This window comes from Belonocnema kinseyi, chromosome 9 (genome assembly GCF_010883055.1).
Source record: "Belonocnema kinseyi isolate 2016_QV_RU_SX_M_011 chromosome 9, B_treatae_v1, whole genome shotgun sequence".
NCBI classification, from domain to species: domain Eukaryota; kingdom Metazoa; phylum Arthropoda; class Insecta; order Hymenoptera; family Cynipidae; genus Belonocnema; species Belonocnema kinseyi.
The window spans coordinates 113,151,113-113,169,080 of record NC_046665.1 but is presented as its reverse complement, the minus strand read 5'-3'; the positions used below and the strand labels follow the sequence as shown (position 1 = coordinate 113,169,080).

At 36.1% G+C, this 17,968-nt stretch overlaps 1 protein-coding gene across 1 annotated transcript in view; it reads right to left on the bottom strand.

The window, feature by feature from the left end:
• Positions 1 to 17,968, bottom strand: part of LOC117180696 (EF-hand domain-containing family member B-like) — a 105,607-nt gene that overhangs the window by 53,754 nt on the left and 33,885 nt on the right. The gene's annotated exons all lie outside the window — the stretch shown is intronic.

The following is a 17,968-nucleotide window of genomic DNA, read 5'->3' as shown; positions in this document are numbered from 1 at the left end:
AAGAGTGAGTCTGAATTTAGAACAAAATAAGAGAGGTCAAGGAGTGGTTAATTTTTTTGAAGAAAGTGGGTTCGACATTCCCAATGGAAGATCTGATGGTGATCTGATGAACTAAAATTCGAATTGGTCGAACACCCACCGTATTTACCAGATTTAGCCCACAGTGACTTTTTCTTATTTCCAAACTTGAAAAAATGGCTCGGTGGACAGAGATCTCCAGACAACGAAGACGTCATTGCCTCCGTAAGTGCTTATTTTGAGGAACTTCCGAAAACGCACTTTTCTGAAGGATTAAAAAAACTTGAAAAGCGATTGACCAAGTGTATAGAGCTCCAAGGAGATTATGTTGAAAAATAAAAAAAATTTACCCAAAAAAAATTGTTTTTATACTTCATTCTAAGGACTTATTGAACTACCCTCGTAGCTACAGTTGAAACTTAAAACGAAGATGACCAGGATGTGAGCATCATAAATAATAACGTTTAGGATGTTACGGACGCAATGAGTACTAGGCCCACAGCGGCGATAGGATTCATGCTTTGTGATGACCCACTACATCTTGGGATAACTAATAGGGCTGCTCAAATGATAGGCTGTCTGGCAAGAGCAAATGGATGGACTTTCCGCGTTTGCATACTAAGCAGGGATATGAGCAAAGCAAATGGTAACCTGCTCCTTCAATGGGAAATCTGATACACAAAAGGCTCCAAAGGAGTGGAAGGGTCATTTGTAGGAATGTATGATAGAGATGGAAGAAGGGGGATAGTGATTTCTCTTGGGCTTCATGCCACCATTTTTTAGGTGGAAGTCTTTGCCGTCCTTCGCTGTGGCGAGAAATTATTTTAAGAAAATCCTGCTAGTAGGCAGACTGCAATCTGCTTGGACAGCAAAGTAACATTAACTGCAGTTGGAAAAATATACATTATATTAGAGATGGATTTACAATACAAACAGACATTCAACCAACTTGCAAACAAGAACAAAAGCATGTAAAGACATAATTATAATTTAACTTTGAATGGGGAATTTTTTTAGGGACTTATAATTTTTTATAATACGAATAACGAAAAATAGTATACGTGGCACTATTGATAATTGGAATAGGGAATCTTCGAAAAGTATTTTTATTCGAAATTGGAACGCAGAATTTCAGTAAATAAACGTCATTTTGTGCTTATAGGCGGCAGTTTTCTTGAAAAAATATAATTTTTAATTTCGGACCGAGAATTTAAAGGAATAACTATAATTTAATGTATCATACTTGTAATTATTATAATATAATTCTGACTTGGAACTGAGTGTTTCCATGAAGAATTATATTCTGCATGCACGAAGAAAAAATTTTCCTGAAGAGGCCGGCAAAAATCGCATCTTTTTGTACCTATTGACTGAACCATGTGACCCCGAGGGATTTTGGTATCCGAAAACCGAATCTGTGATCCAAATTTTGCTTACAGGTTTTCAAGATATCCTAACCTAGAAGAGTAAAAATGGCTTTTTCAGCTATATCTCAGACAATATAACACGATCAGCAATTTTTTTCTAAAAATTGCTAACGCCATCGTTCAGTACTTCTTTTGACCGTTCATTTATATCTTTAATCAAGTCAAACTAATTTTTTACGAGATAAGACACACTAATCATTTACTCGTTTTTTTCGCTTTCTTTGCTAGTTTTTGATTGTGGAACTGAAATGGTAAATGTGTGATATTTCGGAGAAAAAAGACCGGTTTGAGATGACCAATAATGTTAGCAGTTTTTAGAAAAAATATTCTGATCATGTTCTATTGCCACAAATAAGGCTAAAAGTAGCCATTTTTGCGTTCTTAGGTTAGGATATCTCAAAAGCCTGGCGTATAGGAAAAAATTAGACATCGGATTCGTTTTTAGGATACTAAAATCCTTCGGGGTCACATAGTCCGGTCTTTGGATACACATAGCGTTGGCCTATGTAATTTCACTTAAATAAGGTATTTTTGACATAAAAAGAGAATTTCGGAAAAGAATTTGAATTCTGATTATGCGGAGAAATATCAAAAAGTCATTCGAAACCATTCAAAACCTTTGGAACAATTGACATATCAGGAAACCAGGAAATAACCAAAGATTTAACATTCTTCGGGTAGACATTATAAAACTTTTGATATCAGTTTTAATGCTTTCAGTAATACAATTTTTTTCCCTTGAAAATCGCTCATATAAAATGTAATAATCTTATCAGTGTATCCTTGACGCCTATAATCAATTAGATAACGACTATAAGATATACTATATAATTTGATAAGCAACTAGAAGATTCCTTAGTTTCAGTTTTAATCAAATTCTTTATTAATATATTAATTGCTTTTTACTCTATTCAATAATATAATAAATTTAAAGATGTTGATTTTTTCTAGTTTCGGCTTACTCTTGGCGGTTATCTTCGATTATATTGGTGAATATGATGATATATTTTTTTTATTTCATCTACATTTTTGTGATTCACGCAGATAAGAGTTTCCGCGATTCAATCCTTATTCCAGCCCAATAGCCATTTTCTCTTCAACTTTATTTGAGTTTGTCAGAAATGAGTATGACTTTGATCTAAATGTCTTCCGGGAATATTCCTACGAACTCCGTAACATCCGATCTACGAGGTCATCGAAGTAATTCTTTTCTTTTTAGAAATTCGTCATTTATTACGTTACAAGCTTTTATTATAATGCTAAAAAAATTAACCGACGAAGTTGTTCTCATTAAAGAGATTAAAGTTGCTTATGTGATACTTTCTTAATTTTTTAAAACAGTTCCATGCGAATACCAGAACTGGAATCAGTTCATTTTTATTTTAAAAAAATGTAATGTTAAACTGAAAAAGATGAACTGTACCATTTTTAGCCCAAAAAGATGTATTGCTGGTTATTTTCTTATGATAATACAGATTCCTTGCAATTAAGTAATTAAATTTTCAACAAAATAGTCAAATTTTCAACAAAAGAGTTTAACAACAATCAAAAAATTTCGAAGTACCAAACAAAAAATCGAATTTTAGACAAAATAATTTCATTTTCAATAAAAGGACAAGTTTGATCAAAAAGATAGAATTTCTACCAAGAGAATAATTTTCAAACCAAATTGACTAATTTTCCTAAAAAGAAATTAATTGTGAACCAATAAAAAATTTTCATTTAAAAGGAAAAATAGTTAAATATTTAATCAAATAATTAAATTTTAACTTGAACATAAAATTTGTAAATTAAAAAATTAAATAGTAACCAAATATCCAAAAGTAGACTTTTCAACCAAAATATGTGAAGTTACTGATTGAGCTCTAATAATTCAGTTCACATCCAAGCGAAAAATGAGTTTAAGGAAAAGAGAGAAATTCCTTACAATGTGAAAAAGAGGGGCATAGGAGAAAGAGTATAAAATCTGTGGAAGAGAATGCACAAGAAAAACTTTCTCTTTCTAATTTTCACTGTGCCTAAAAAATGTCTCTCACAAGCCGATGAAACTAATTTTAGTAAACATATTTCTCTCATTTTCAGTATTTTTGCAAAATTCTGTTACACGATATATCTTTTTAGGTTCATGCTTTTTGACAAACTGATTTTTTAAAATACTTCTGCTGCTTGAGGCATTGTGTGCAATACTCTTGCACAATTTGACTTTCCTTGAGTTTATGTTTTTGAAGATTCTTTCTAAATTAAATTCGCTTTTTCTTTTTGCAGAGCTGAGTTTACAGTCAGAGCGTTCACCTAATGATAGCTCTCTTCCTGGTGTTCCTCGTGACAGATCTTCTGATTCTCTTAACTTGACTCTTTCTCTTGCCATGCCTCATTCAGTTTCTCCGGTCAGGTCTCCTCCTGCCGAATCTTCTCTTCGAGCCAGGACCAGGTCTCCTCCTGCTGAATCTTCTCTCCGTGCCAGTTCTGGGTCTCCCCCTGCTATTCCTTCTTCTTGGCGCATAAATGGACTTAGAATTAAAGATCTTAGATCTGTTCGGCTTATTCCTCACGCGAATCCGTACCGGCGATTTGAAATTCGTAGATACACTTTTCCTCATGATGCACCAATTTATGTGAAAGAAAAAAATCGGCTCCTTGGACCCATGCCAACAGGAAGACAAACTGTATTATCAACGTTCGATGGTGAAGTATTTGCAATGGTAGTGGATAGTAACAGAGTTCTTCGTGGAATGTTTATATTGAAATATGGTATGCAAAGACGTGTAAGAATAAACATGGACAGTGGCGAAATTAAAGAGATGACCAAAGAAGAAATTCAGGAAACTCCCTTAGGTAGTAGTCGCTCAATCTTACAGAATTTTCAGATCATAATGGTAGACGACTTTCTTTCACGTCATTAATTACACTTTTATTGTAATTATCCGCTATACTACAATAAAAAAATTCTAGATTGAATCAGGTGTGTTTATTTTAACAAAAAAAGGTATTTTTAACAAAATCCCTGAATTGACAACCAAATAATTAAATTTCAACAAAATAGTTCAATTTTAAACCAAATATTTGGATTTTCTACAAAAAAATCAATTATCCATTAAAATTTTACACTTGCAACCAAACAATTAAACTTTAAAAAAAGAAATTGTTATGCACAGACTTTTTAAAACTAAAGGTGAAATCATTGACATCAGTAATTCGGTGATTGTGAATTCTCTTTTGTTTAAGCTCCTGCTGCTTTAACGAACATATCATAACGTATCTAATCCTTCGCACTCGCTTTTATCCTCGAAATTTTAAATCATTAGCATAAATGTATAATATTATAATTTATAACTTGCATTGGTATTGAAACAAACGTAGATTTCTTGTCCAGTTGAAAAAAATGGGCATTCTTTAAACAATTTTTATTATTAAACATTTTGTTAATAAACATTTTGTTATTAAGCATTTTATTGCAACTTTCGTCGCTTTTTCATAAAATGAATTTGCTCATTTCCAATGGATAGCCGTTGAATTTTGACAAACACCTCCCCGTCCCTAATCTGTCCACCTGGACGTATTTGATGAAAATATATATATTATTGGTCTTCAAAGCATTATATAATAAATTCGACTGTACCTCGAGTATCCCTTGTCTGATTTCAGTATATTTTTCACCGGTTTAGGGGAACGTGTGTCCACGTAGATTCTAGCCCCCCTCCGCCCTAGTGGACAAGCGTGGAATTTGGCCACACCCTTATCCCCCCTTAACTGTCCACGTGGTATATGAAATCCAATATGGCGGCTGAAATGCGGATTTTCAAACCTTAAATAATTTTATGTGATCATTGAAGTTGGGTTTCAAAATAAGGATTGTTGGGGACACAGATTACGTATTTCTGATAAGTTTAACAGTATTTCAAGATGGGGATACCAAGATAGCCGTCAAAATGCGATTTTTCACATATTAAAAAGTTTGACGTGGTTAGAGCACGTGTTGGGTATCGAAATAAGGGTTTTCGGGGACACAGATTATGAATTTCGCAATAGTTTTACCAAATTTCAGGATGGCGAATTCACGATGGCTGCTGGGAACAGGTCATATAGAGCTACTCGTATTAAAGAATGCATTTTCATGTTGTTGGTACACTCGTTGGATTATTAAGTATAATATAATAGACGTCACTAACTCGATTTTATGGAAAAAAGATAAAAAATATCTAATAGAGTCATATTTATGTAAATCTTCATTATTGGCATCATGTGTTTCATAAGTAGTATGGGGCCATTGTGGACAGACTACCCCGTCCGATTTCCGTTTCCCCCTTCACCGCACTATGGCGCCGACCCCTCGCCAGGGTGGTTGGGACCTATCCCTAGCCGCTCTCAGACACCTATTTTGTAGGCTTCTCTAGGGTGTGCAATCTGAATCCTCTTTCCGCTACTATCGAACATTTGTTTGAAGGGTGATCAATGAGAGTATAACTCGACACGCCCCAGCCTCTGATGTTTTTGGGTAAGTTGATGGTGAAACGTATCCCCAACTGACTAAAAAGAGGAAGAGATAGCCATTAACGATATTTGACTTTATGTGAGTCACATTTAGATACTAGCTACTTTTAGCCCATGTGAGTCCCTGAAAAGCTTTTAAAAGTCCTTTTTTGACTTAGGTTACATATTCACCATCTCTCAGGAGTAAATTTTTGTGGAGAAGTGCAAAATTGATTGCAACCTGTATATAAAAAAAGATTGTAAACGATACTTTTGCTACCTACAAGGTTATAATTTGATATACACCTTTAATGTATAATACCGTGGACTTGACAAGCTCTAAACTTTGAGAATACCTGCTTGTATTTTCTTACAAGCAGGAGTTTCGCCAGTTCGAGCTTCCAATTCTCACCCCGACGAGCCAAGCTTTCTCCATCCTTTTGTTTAGCTAGTACAGGAATGCGGAATAATAGCGGGCGAACATGCCGATCACCTCAAGGGCGCTCGTAGAAAATTCCACAGACAAGGTGTTCCGTTAGAGTCTCGACTTGTGCAGTGGCTTTTTTTCATTTCTATTATTTACCTTTAATGTTACGCATATGTGCTCTCGGATGCATACGAATGTACATGCCCATATAAAGGACCTTAGTCCTAATGATCTCTAATTAATTGTTACTGCGAGATTCGAAGATTCCAGTATTATTATTATTATTATTATTATTTTGTTATTATTATAATCTTTAACTTATTTAGGAATGGGCCAGAATTATACCTTTTTATTGGGGTTGATAGTAATAGTGTATTTGCAATGGTCTTAGGTTATAATTATTATTATAAGCATTATAAGTGAGTTATACTCTATATATACTATTTTAATATACAAATTATCTTCCACGTAAACAAAGATAAGTAATTAATTGTAGCGGTAAACAGAATACGTAACAATTAACGAGATTTTAACATTGCATTTATATAAGCCTATGTACTTTATAACTGAATTTTTGCTGAAAAACATATCAAACTAAATCAGTTTAGGGAAATAGGTTTTGAGAATAACCTTGAGAAATTGTAACGCAGAAGAGACGGAGAGCAACTCGAGCAGGCAAGGGATACGAAGCTCCAACGCACAATGATGCCATTGGCGCGCGGGGCCTAAAAGCGACATGGTGGGATCAACTCGTGGATCGACATCCCCTCTTCGCTCCAACCGCACGGAGTGGGAGCGTCACGACAAACCTTGGCGCGTGCACCCCGAACCATCGTGCATAAAGGTGTGCGTTTCAACCACACTCGACAATCGACATCCCGCCATCAGCCAGCGACGATCACTCACTCGCTAACCTCCCCCCTCTCTCTCTCTGCCTAGGGAGAACTGAAAATAAGGAGCTCCAACAAGGAATCAACTCTAAACTTTGACTTCTCCTTAAACATTTTGCTAAGAAAATCTGCTCTTTTCAGAGCAATAATACGTTGGAAATGCTTTTTCTCATCTTGAGTAATCCTCTGTCACTCACTGGCACGAATCACTCCCTACCAGGCGCCTTAACCGGATAGTCCTTTTAGTGAGTTATTCGGGTCGTGAGCCAGAGTTGGAATCTTGCCAGCCGGTACTCGCTAGGTTTCCAAAAGGTAGACCTCTTGACTATCGACTGAATGGGTTTGAACTCTCGGCAGAGGGCACTCCGTCGCTGACTCAAGGGCATTGCCCTTCTTAGTCAAGAAAGACCGAACCGGGTCCATTACCACCAGGAGGTGGTAGTAAATAAAAGGAGTCTCAACCAGGAGGTGAACAACGGACAAAACCGTCACCGGGGGTGACTTATAGCAAGAACCTATACCAGACATCCACCGGGGGTGACGTCACACCACTTTGCTTATACGCCCCGCTGCCACCAGGGACGGTGAGTCCGCGGAAGGCACGAGAGACCCATTGAGAAATCAGGGCGAAGTTCGCTCCAGCAAGACGCACCTTAGTACCAGTACGTCCGGATCAAGACCGGAGTCTCGTAATTAATCTGAACATCGGACGGGGAATTGTATTTTACCCTGCTGATCCGGTTCCTGATGGTCACAACCCGGCTACTAGAAAGCCGCTTTCCGAAATAAAGATCCTCCGGGAGGACCCAGCGGAAATCGAAAGGCGGAGAACGGTAGATAAATATCGCCGCATAATACGTACTACTAAGAGGGGAATACGTCGCCCACAAACGGCTGGGACGTGTCCGAACGAAGATTTCTACCAAGATTTGCAGCAGTATCAACCAGGTAGAATCATTCACACTACTCTCCGGAAGGAAAACGTCACGAAGAATTCGGCATACCCAGCTAATTTGGAATGCCCGGTTCTGTATCGAGACTCTGAAGCGAGATCTTTTTTCATACAATGGTTCTTAGACCGCCTGAGAGGAAAGAGAAAATAAAGTGGACTTGATTTGACAAGATGCACAACGGCCCCTCTCGGGGCCACCAAGTAATTTAACGAGGATCAACTTCCTGTCACTGAGGAGGAACGTATCAAATTTTTCGAAAATAACTATCTTAAGGCTAATGCTTATTCAGTGAGGGAAGGATAAAAAGTGGATACATGTTGACATACGATTAAATATATATGTTTATTATACTCATCTTAAATCTCTAGTTGAATGTGATTCTTTTTAGAACATTGGTACGTACACGAGAAGTTAAATGCGTTAATAAAACGCCACCAATTTCATGATATACAATGAGGAGATAATAGTTATTAAATTTGGATGATAATCGTGTATGAAGATTATCTTTGTAATAATTATTTTTCTCTTTGTCCATGACGTTGAAAACGAATTGCTCAGATGGTTCAGGTAACTTTTCGGATATTCAATGATCAGTTAGCAATGTTACAATTTCATTCACGCAACATTCGACTAAGCCACGCAAGGCTTTTCGCATACAAACATACTCGTATGTGCACAAAAGAATATTCTTCAAGCCAATAAAAGTGGGTTTTTTTATTGCAACAGCAGGTACGTATACTTCTTGTTTTTTTACTTCACATGTATTTTCACTATTTTCACATTCTACAAGAGGTCTGGGTATACTGTCGAAAAGAATGGTCTTTTCTCCAAAGGATGTTGTAAATATCACTTTGCAGTCATTTATCTCAAGGGGCTCCGTGTGATCTGATAAGGGTCGATAGTCCTTTTCAAAATAATCGTCGATGATATTGATCTGTTGTAGGAATTTCGTCCATGTTGTTACCACAAACGTGATTCCTTATAGTTGATTAGTAACAATTTTGATAAATGGTTCAAAACTCCCATCAATTTGTAGTTTCAATCCAATAATAATTAGTTGAAGAAAAATTATTATCATCATCATTTTTAATAGATTGCACTTATTGAGTTTAGAAATGCCGAGGAACTAATAAACGGACACCCATAGACGCAGCTTATGTATCTACAGGAACGGCTCTAATGTGATGGGTGGCGGTAAAAGCGTGTCTTAACACGCTTCATGTAGTGTTCTTGTACTATGATAGGCTGAATTTTAAAGTTGAATGGAATGGTGGGGAGAAACAAAAATATTTCAGTCAAGTTTTGAGCAGGTACATATATGTAAAATATTGTAAATATACTTTGAGTAAGTATTAGTAGCAAAATGCTTACTACTTCACTTCAGTATATTATTTTTCTTACTGATTATCAGTTAAGAGTAAGTTATGGATTCAGTAATTTTACTAATTGAGAAAAGTTTACTAACAACTAATCAAATAACCTAAATACCTTAGAATTATGATATATATTGTAAGAAAATGGTTTAATCATTTGAAATGATGTAATCATTATTTTATGACTTTTTGGTAATAATATAATCATAGAACGATTATTATATAAAATTAATAAACATTTTTGGTTAAAAAATGTAATACATATGCTAAAATGCTGTGCTGGTACGTGAGAACGTATCAACTTGATGTGAAAAATTCCTGAACATGAAATCAAGAATCTAATGAACAAATTTGGGCAACTGCCACAAAAGGTTCCCATTGCAATCTAAAAAAAAAATATTTTCCTCTTCTCTTTTCCCCCTAAAAAATAAAATAAAATCATTTGTTTTTTATTTGGACAAAAATAATGAAAATAATAAATAATCAAATAATAAATTAATACTTTTTTTTGACAGAATTGTGCATCGCCGATGAAACGCCATCTATCCTCGAGACCTACACTGGTATTGAAAATAAGAGGAAACGGGCCTATGTCCATCAAAAGAAGGAAAAGGCAGTACAAAAATTGCTAACCCAGACGGTATACGTAATTGATGATAATGAGGTGGTAGCAGTTTCAATGGAACGTGATCCACGAGTAAAAAAAGTTTAGGACTCGAATGATGAAAAAGAAAATAATAATTTTAGAAGTGAATCTTGAGAGTTATAAGGACATGCCCAGTGAAGCAGATCAGCAGCAGAAACATCAGAAACGTCAACAACATCAGCAGCAACAGCAAGAAAACGAGGTTGAATTGAAAAAAAAGAAAAGAAGGAAGCTATGGACACCCTTAATAAGAAAATCGCAAGGCTCAAAATGCAGCAGCAAAAATCCTTAAAAGAAAATTTGTATAGAGGAAAATGCATGTTAAAAAAATAAAGGAGAGCCTCGAATAACCAGTCACACCCTATGCTAGAAGGAATCCAGTGGAGAAATGACAGTCCAGGAGAAAAGGGTGAAAAAAATCCTGGACTTCAAAAGAAAAAAGAAAATGAGAATTCTTTGGTGCCCTTAAAAAACAAGGTAAAAGCTGCCACGAAAGTTATTTCAAAATTAATAACAAGAGAGGCTCTACGGGAGCTGGATCTCAATATGGAAGATATGCTGGCTAAACTGTTGACCTCAGAGGAGCGAATTTTCCAAGGTAATTATATCAATTACTATAAATTTATATTGAAAAAAACATGTTATAATAATTTTTCTTAATTAATAATTTCTTTGTTTATTATCTTACAGAATGGAAGCGAACCGAACAGGACACAGTAGGTGTCCAAGATGGTGCAGGACAGCAACCTGTGATGGCCAACAATGAGGATATGAAGGTCGCTGAACTCAACACAGTGCCCCACGAAAATATTGGCACTTCGCAGATTGCGGGCCCCAGCAGAGTATCGGAACAACCAGCAACATACCGACTGGACGATGCATAAGGTAGGGATGAGAGACTTAAAGATGCACCGTTTATATAGCAAATCAGTGAAAGTATAGAATATGTCCAAAAATCCGGGTTGTACGGTTTGAAATTAAAATTGAAAATTTCTCCACCTGGTGAGAATAACCACGTGGAATGGCTCGAAGAGGCTTTACACGAGTTATTCGATTATTTGACATATTGGTGCGATCCATCTGATGTTGTAGGTTTAGTGTTTTGGTCCGATGGATTCGGTAAAAGGTTAGCGTGGAAGGCTTTCATTCCATTGAAAGACTTGTCTTTTGAAGACCCGTAGGACCTTGTAGAAAAATTTGTACAAAGTGCCACAGGAATTGAAATCGATGATACTTTCCATGTTGAAATTACACGTGTTCAGGTACCAGCCGTTAATGGTCGCGTCAAATTCCAAACTGATATTTTTAAATGTTCCGTATTGAGTACAGAAGGTAAAGAAAATACCTGCCATTGTTTCAGCGATTTTCAAAGGAAAATTGTTGGCCGATAAAAATAATGTTGATCTTAAAAATCATTGGCGTCAAAAGCGTAAGAGGGGTAAAGTGCATCAGCGCACTGCCGCCAATAGGCGGTGTAATTAGACCTCAAAATGGCTGTGGCATTCCGGAACTTGTTCAATATTAAAAATTCCTGTCGAAAGCTCAGATATCTATAACTATCTATCATTATGATAGCTTTGGGTTGGGGAAGGGAAAAGATTTTTATGACGGAATTTCTGAAATTACAAGTAAAGGAGAGACCGTTAAGCAAAATATTTACTTTCTATATGAGGGTGCTCCCAAATGTCATTTTTCACCAATTTTGTCTTTGATAGGAGCTGGTGGTTGTGGTAATTTTTGTTCACCTTATAATAAGACTTATAAAAATCCTGAGAGTCATTTATGCTCGGATAAATGTAACGCTTGCCACACGTCACCACCCTGTAATCAGGAAAGTCAGAATGTATTTGGAAGTGTCAAAAAGTGTATTAAATGTGAATCATGCCTGAGGTCTTTTTATGGACCATCGTGTATGAGGAATCATTTAAACCCCAATTGATATAAGAAGGAAAATAGTATTTGCGCCGTATTTAAAAGTTATCGCGGTTCCTCTAAATTAATTAACCATTTAGAAGTCACAGATCATAAATGTGGATTTTCAACATGTGTTACGTGCAAAAAAGTTTGTCCGGACAACCATTTGTGCTACATAACACTAATTGGAAGTCCACGTTTTGATAAAAAAGCAGCTTACATTTTTCATGATTTTAAAACTCAACAGAGTAAATCTGTCATTGGTCAGGAATCAACTAAATTCCACATACCTAATTTGTGTGTTGCACAACAGGTATGTGATGATTTTATCGATGATCCTGATCCAAATGTACGCTGTAAATGGTGTGGAATTAGACAATATATTTTTGATAAAGATCCGGTTTCGGAATTTACAAAGTTTGCTATGCGAAAAATGGATCATTTTACTGAAACCGTATGTATCACCCGTAATTCTAAAGGTTTTGATGCTTAATTTATTTGGAGTCATCTCATTAAAGAGAAAGGGCTAAGAAATCAACTGGAAATTATTGTAAATGTACCTAGTATCCTTTTGACGAAGGTAAATTAAACTCGATTTATTGATAGTTTGAATTACCCTCACATGCCATTGAGTCAATTGCCTGAAGCTTTCGGCTTAGAAGAGGAAAAAAAGGGTACATTTCCTCATTTATTTGATACTCCTGAGAATCAAGAGTATATTGGAAAAATACCAGATGAAAAATATTTTCTAGCTGATACAATGTCTCGTGAGGCTCGGGAGTCATTTTACGAGTGGTATAAAGAATGTGTCACGTCAAAATACAATTTTAATTTCAAAGAAGAGTTGAGATCATATTGTATTAACGATGTAGACATTCTTCGTAGAGCGTGTTTGGCTTTAAGAGCATTATTTCTTAGAGTTGCCAATGTAGATCCCTTTATTGAGAGAATTATCATTGCATCGGCTTGCTCAAAAGTTTTTAGGAAAAATGATCTGAAAGCTGATCAAATAGGTGTCATACCAAAGGGTGGTTATAGGTGGGCTGATAGACAGTCGAGAAAAGCCATCTAATGGTTATTAGCCTCAGAACGCGAATTGGACATTGAGATTAGTCATGCAGGCAGGACACGGGAATTTAGATTACCAGAAGGGTCACTAGTCGATGGGTATTATGAAAATACCGAAGACAATAGAAAAATAGTTGACCAATTTCACGGTTGCTACTGACATGGGTGCCCGTATTGTTTTAAATTAAATCGGCATAATTTTATGGGGGTCGAACAGGTAATACGTTTTCGTATTATGAGGTTAAGCGCAAAGTTAAAATTTCTTATCTAGATGTGTGTTCTCTTTATCCATTCATTTCAAAGTATGAAAAAGTTCTAATTGGCCATCCCAAAGTTTACATTGGTGATGAGTGTAAACATTTAACAGGTAATAATTATAATTTAATAATGTCAACGGTTTTATTAAATATAGGGCATTCCCTCCAACCGATAAATATTTACCCGTTTTACCTGTTTGAATGCATAGAAAACTCATGTTCCCTCTGTGAAATACTTGCTGTAAAGAACAACCACAGACAGATTGTCCGCATGTTAATAATACAAGTGCCAGAGAAATTGAAGGAACATGAGATTCCGATGAGTTAAAAGTAGCCATTGAAGAGGGGTATAAAATTACTGCCATTTTCGAAATTTGGCAGTATGAAACTACCCAATATGACAAGGTCACAAAAATGGGTGGTTTTTTTGTAGAGTATATGGATAGCATTTTTAAACTGAAGCATGAAGCCAGCGGATACCCTGCCTATTGCAATCATGAAGCCTCGAAAAAGGCATTCATTCAAAAAGTTTTGGAGTTTGAGGGTATAGCACTAGATCCGAAAAATAGTAGAAAGAACCCTGGTTTGCGTTCGATGGCGAAACTTTGCCTAAATTGCTTTTGGGGGAAATTTGGCCAACAAGAAAATATACCGAAGACTGAAATTATCCGTACCCAACAAGAATAGTTCGAAATTGTTCAGAGTCCTGACAAAATTCTTAACAGTGTCTTGCCTGTAGGTGATCAAAGTATATATGTCTCTTGGATGTACAAATGTAAAGCTGTAACGCCATCGCCTATTACAAATGTGGTTATAGCAGCTTACACGACAACCCAGACACGCTTGAAGATATTTACTTACTTAAAGCAACTAGATCGTCATGTCCTTTATTTTGACACGGATTCAATTATTTTCGCACGCACCAATGAGCCAAATGAGTATTATCGGGACACAGGTTGTTTATTAGTAAATTTAACAGATGAGTTGGAAGTTTATGGTTCCGGAAGTTTTATTGAAAAATTTGTCTCAGGTGGTCCCAAATTTTGTTCATATAGGGTTCGATCATCTGATGGTAAAACCCACAATGTGTGCGAAGTAAAGGGCATCAATTTAAACTTCGAAAATTCCGAAAAGATAAACTTTGATTCAATCTGTGATCTCGTTCTTAAAAAGCCACTTTCAATTAAATTAAATTATAGAAACATACGCAGAACACCTTATCATCAAGGTGTTACAAAGCAGGAGCAAAAATATGTCGAACTGTATATAATAAAAGACGATTAATTGAAGGATATGACTCTCTTCCATTTGGCTTCATTACACCAGATAATTAATTTTTTTTCAAGCGTACAACTCGGAAAAAATGAAACAATGTTCTCTCTGTCTTATTCCTATAAACACGCAGCTGTTTTTGCAACTTCAAAATAAAATAATTGTATGTGTATTACTAAAGAGTTTTATTTTCGAAATATATTTTTATATAGTTATATATTAATGCTGTTAAAAATCCGCGAGATCATGCCCAAATTCAACATCTAGTTCGACAGGTTTGCCCTATAAATTCACGATTTATATGAGAAGCCTATCAAGATGCCACTTCTCAACCTCATGGCTATTTACTTATAAAGGTATAAAGAGAGGTTCCAGCGAGAGAAAAGTATCAGTTGCACGATTGCAATGATGGCGAAACGTGGTAAATTAATTGGCAAGAAATATACTATAGTTTTGCATGCTCTCTGTCACCTAAATTCTGATCAAAGGCGTGATTTATTAAAACCCTCAGATGACCGACTGGTTAAATGTATTTGTGAATGTTCTTTAAATACATTATTGGGTAACGTACCACTCAAGAAGCAAGAGAGATTGAAGTTAAAAAAGCATAAAAAACTACTTCATAAATTAGCGGAAAGCCATGGGACGTGGAAGAAGAAAAATTTTATTGTGCAAAAAGTTTGATTTTCACCTCTTTTACTAGCACCAATCATTGGCGGATAATATTTTGTTCATTTAGTGATTCATTCTGAAATAAAAGTCATTTTACCAGTAAAAACATGGAGCATGCTAGAAAAATGGTACTTATTCCAAGTGACCAAGTGGATAAAATACAACACCAGCTGCAAACTTTAAAACAGCCAACTATGAACAGTAATGATACACAAATTATAACCTCAGTACCCAGTTCAACTACACAAGCACCTGGTAATAACCTTGGTAGACTAGATTCCGAAATGAGTCAAATCTTAATCTCACCTTCTACAATGGATGAACGTGAAGAGTGGAAAATATACAGCCAAGTATTTCAAAAATTTCTCTTCTTTGTTGATGAGGATAGAAAACCACCAATTGAAAATAATGAAGATGATAAACCATAGAGAATCATTCATCCGATGGAGAATTTCTACCTGTGGAAGCCATCACAGCATCAGTACCAAAAACATTTCAGCCAAACAGTATCTTATTACTCAATCATTTAAGAAGGCTAGCAGAATAAAATGGGATAAACATGGTTTAGTTTTCATTGACGGACATTAGAGATTCAAATAATACAGATCTTGTTAACGATGCATTAAGATATAGAAAAATATTCGTTCCAGCTGGTAGAAATCAGTTTGCTCATATCCTTCGAGAGCTTGGTACACGACGAGAGCTTGTGAAAAATAGAGAATACTGGAGAGCGCAATCATATAAACAGTTGGTTTATGACGTCTGTAATAGAAAATACGCTACATTTTACCCTCTTATAACGGACGATGATACTATAGATGAGACTGATGATTCACATAGATTTCGAGAAACTCCAAATATAAGAACTCCTACAAGAAGTCGTAGCAGAAATAGAAAATACCAATCACTGAGTCAGCGTGGTTCAGGATTAATAACAAAGTGGCAGTCTTTCAATCTGAGATGAAACTGTTAGAAGAAATATACTACAATCCAAGTCATTCAGCCTCCTACAGTGGCGCAGAAAAAATAATTCGTGCTGCGCGAGGAAAAGTATCTAGTGCTAAAGTGCTTGAGTGGTTAAAGTCGCAGGACACATTTACCAAAAATAGGCCTGTCCGTAGGAAATTTCAAAGATTACATTATAATTTTAGGTCTATTGATAATGTATGGGAGGCTGATTTAGTTGACCTCCAAAGCCTGTCAACTTACAATAAAAATTATACTTTTCTACTAGTGGTAATTGATGTTTTAAGTAAATTTGTCTTGGATGAGCCTTTTCGAGATAAATCTGCTTTAGAAGTAAGACACGGTTTCAAGCGTATTCTTCAGAAAGGTAACAATCGTGTACCTATCTGTTAACAAACAGATAAAGGGAAGGAATTTGTAGGTGAAACTTTTCAAAAATTTTTGACAGATAATGGAATAAAATTTCGAGTACCACGGGACCCTAATGTTAAAGCAGCCGTAAAAGAACGCTTTAATCAAACTCTAAAAGAACGCATGTGGCGTTACTTTATGCATCAAAATAATTGACGCTACATTGATATCTTACAACAAATTGTAGATGCTTACAATAATGCCAGGCACAGTAGTATTAAAATGAAACCAGCTGAAGTTACCGTATTCAATGCATCCAAAGCATGGCAAAATATTTAATCGCGATTCAGTAAGGAAAAGAGGTCTACAAAAAATCCCAAGTACAGAGTCGATGACCCAGTTAGAATCAGTCGAGAGAGGGGCGTCTTTAATAAAGGTTACGAATCAGGCTGGAGTGAAGAAATATTCTCAATAAAGCGAGTTCTAAACCTATTACAAACACTTTTTTTTATGTGTTGAAAGATCTAACAGGAGAAGAAATTGATGGAATTTTTTACCAACAAGAATTATATATAATTAAAAATTTGTCATAAGGACAACCGCAGGATTTCGCCGGGAGCGGATGCTAATCTGAAAAATTGCACCCGCTTCCAGCGAAATCGCGGTAAAATTTCAGTTACAACCACGTCTCACAACCGTGAGAAAGGTGGTTACAGTCTGTAAAGGAATCAATACGACGATACCTTCTTTCTTTTCATTCACCTTGGCTATGAATTTTTTATCAGCTGATGCCGAAAATTCGATAACGAACATAGTTGTATGGTTGTTCGCTTCTCGAAGTCAAGAAGAACCATGTCAGGCCTCGAGTGAGCAACAGAAACAATTGTCGAGAATATAAAGTTCCAGTTTATGCGGCACTTCCCATTCTCGACAATTGACTCAATTTCCCTAGGAGCATTTAGAGGAGCGATATTAAGGTGAATGCCGTAGGAGTGACAGAGATGGTAATAAAGCACTCTTAGTGCCGCATTGTGCCTTTGAATGTAGGTCGCTCCCGCGTGTGTTGGACAACTAGATAGTATGTGAGCTAAATGCTCAGGGAGTGAATGGCACGCCCTGCAGCTATCATCGGGAATGTCTTGGCTCAAAATGTGGCGACGGAATGTTAAGGTGGAAATGACACCGTCTTAGCATGCAAAAATGAAACCCTCTGTACCAGACTTCAATCCGGGCGATTTAAGGAAAGCAAACGTTAGCTCACAAG